The sequence below is a fragment of the Bactrocera tryoni genome, unplaced genomic scaffold, assembly GCF_016617805.1.
Source record: "Bactrocera tryoni isolate S06 unplaced genomic scaffold, CSIRO_BtryS06_freeze2 scaffold_11, whole genome shotgun sequence".
NCBI lineage: Eukaryota > Metazoa > Arthropoda > Insecta > Diptera > Tephritidae > Bactrocera > Bactrocera tryoni.
Window position 1 is genome coordinate 12,652,670 of NW_024395824.1, and position 2,337 is coordinate 12,655,006.

Below are 2,337 nucleotides of genomic sequence, written 5' to 3' on the forward strand. Positions count from 1 at the left end.
CCGTCCCGAGGGTCCAAGCTACCTCATCACCAATTTTCAGCCAAATCGGTTCAGCCGTTCTTGAGTTATAAATATAGACATACATATGTAAATTGCGAAATGGAGGGCGATTATGCAAAAAATGCCGCCGTTAGGACCTTCTTCAGGACTAAAGGAATACCCGTGCAAATCTTCACGCCTTTCCAATGCTGTGGTTCGGGCGTAATGCGCGTACATACAAAAAGGCGTTTAATTTTTATATGTATATAAGATTAAATTTATTTATACAGTTAAATTTGAAAGTGTTTGATTTACTGTTTTTAATCTATAATAAGCGTAGATGAACTTAAAATCGAATGGCAAATCCGTTGGAATCATTGATACACGAGGAATAAAGACATCCTCTCGTTTGTATTTTGCCTCGATGACCTTGCCTTAATAATCAAGCTTCTACAGCCGGTCTGCCGGTCGTTAATTGGATTTTCTTAACGTGCCGCTACAGATTAGATGATTTTTGCCGCGTGGTTAGTTCGTCTCGTTGATCGAGGAATAACAGGAAAAGTCTAGCTAAAATCACCCGACAATAGAATAATGGCTCCATCAAAAAAGTTTTGGTTGTTAGGTTAATTTTTTAAGGTCCTATCTAGTGCCTCGAGCGATTTCTTGAGAGCCATTGTGTATTCGTCTCAAAATAATCAATATTAATCAAATACAATGATTAAAAACTGAATTACAATCACGGTTGTGAAAAACCATGGAAACAGAAAACATTAAAGTTGAGGATTATGGTATATCTTTCAATGACTGAAGTGGATATGTCTTTGCAAGAATATTGCAAGATATAATGACTGAAGTGAAGTTCACTAAATGTACCAAAAGTGAAAAAACAGTTGGAAAAAGTTCAGCGGGAAAAGCATATTGGGCAGAGCGGAGCATTTTAAACTTGGTGTGTGGTTGCTTGCATCGGGTATGGTAGAGCGAAAGTGAGCAAAGCTCCCAAATTTAAAGTAAAGATTTTATTGGGTTGATTATCGGCAATCCGCTCGATTGCTTGAATCGAGAATGGTAGAGCGAAGATGAGCAAAGCTCCCAAATTTAAAGTAAAGATTTTATTTGGTTGGTTATCGGCAATCCGCTACGGTTGCTTGCATCGAGTATGGTAGAGCGAAGATGAGCAAAGCTCCCAAATTTAAAATAAAGATTTTATTGGGTTGGTTATCGGCAATGCACTACGGAGAAGATTGCCAAATATGCTGAATGCATTGTAGCTAAAGGGTCTAGGTTGTAGCTAAAGGGTCTAGGTGGATCATAATCAGACGAAGCAGTACATTTCAGAGTTCTGAAGCTAAAGTCGGACCGCTGATTGGCGGACAAGATAGTGGAACGCTACGGTGACAAGCATGTTGGTCAGGTATCTGATCAACATGCTAGTACTCTCTTGTGGGCCAAGAAGGTGCTGAGCGAGGACGATAGGGCAGGACCGGAAGCTAGTAGAACAGGACCGGCGGTCAAGCGGCAGAGGTCGCACGAGGGAGAAACATCCCTTGGTAAGAAACCACGAACGGGAAAGGCGCCAACCTTTAGCGAAATCGCTAAAGGCGCTGGTGTCATAGTACTTGGGGTGCTCGATCGCAGTAGGGGGGACGGTGCCATCTCCCACGACGAATGGAAGAGGGTAGCGTCGGCTATCTCGTCGGTCTTCCTGAGAGTGTGTGAGTGCCGGTTGGCACCAGGGACTGCACAAGCTCACAAGTTGTGCTGACGAGAGATCGGCCATCTTATATAAGAAGGCAGTATCTCAGGTGGAGGAGGTTTGGAAGGGAGCCAGACTAGAAACCGTGGCCAAAGAGGACCTTCCTCTTCGTCCTAGGGCTCGCATTTGACTGCCGTCCGAACCTTCCACTGCAAGCGAGATTGAGGAAATCCTCAGATATTGCAATCCCTCACTTCCAACGCAGGACTGGAAAGTTTTGAGGCTAGAGAAAACCGATTAACCATATCGGCAAGCGCTGATAATGCTAAATGAGGAATCCATCGATCCTCTCAGCAAAACAAAGGGAGCCATAAGCTACATATTGTTTCGAAATGGTGGTACTGAAAGTACTTCCATCAGACACCAGAGCTGATGGCACCCAAGCAGCGGCTGCGGTGGATGTGACAGGAGGCGCTGACGGTCAAACGACCATGGAAATCGACCCGAATCTCTCGGACGTGGCGAGTACTGGGGGCTGTTCGTCGAGCGGCGACTCCGTCTTCAGCCTCAAACAACTGTTTGAGGAGGTGCGGGTCGATCACGACTTGGGCGCTGAACTAGCGCTCCTGGAGGAAAGTCTAAAAGATGAAACTCCTCCAGATTAA

At 44.8% G+C, this 2,337-nt stretch overlaps 1 pseudogene; it reads left to right on the forward strand.

The window, feature by feature from the left end:
• The first annotated feature begins 1,862 nt into the window (after positions 1-1,862).
• On the forward strand, positions 1,863-2,337 carry LOC120779455 (annotated as a pseudogene).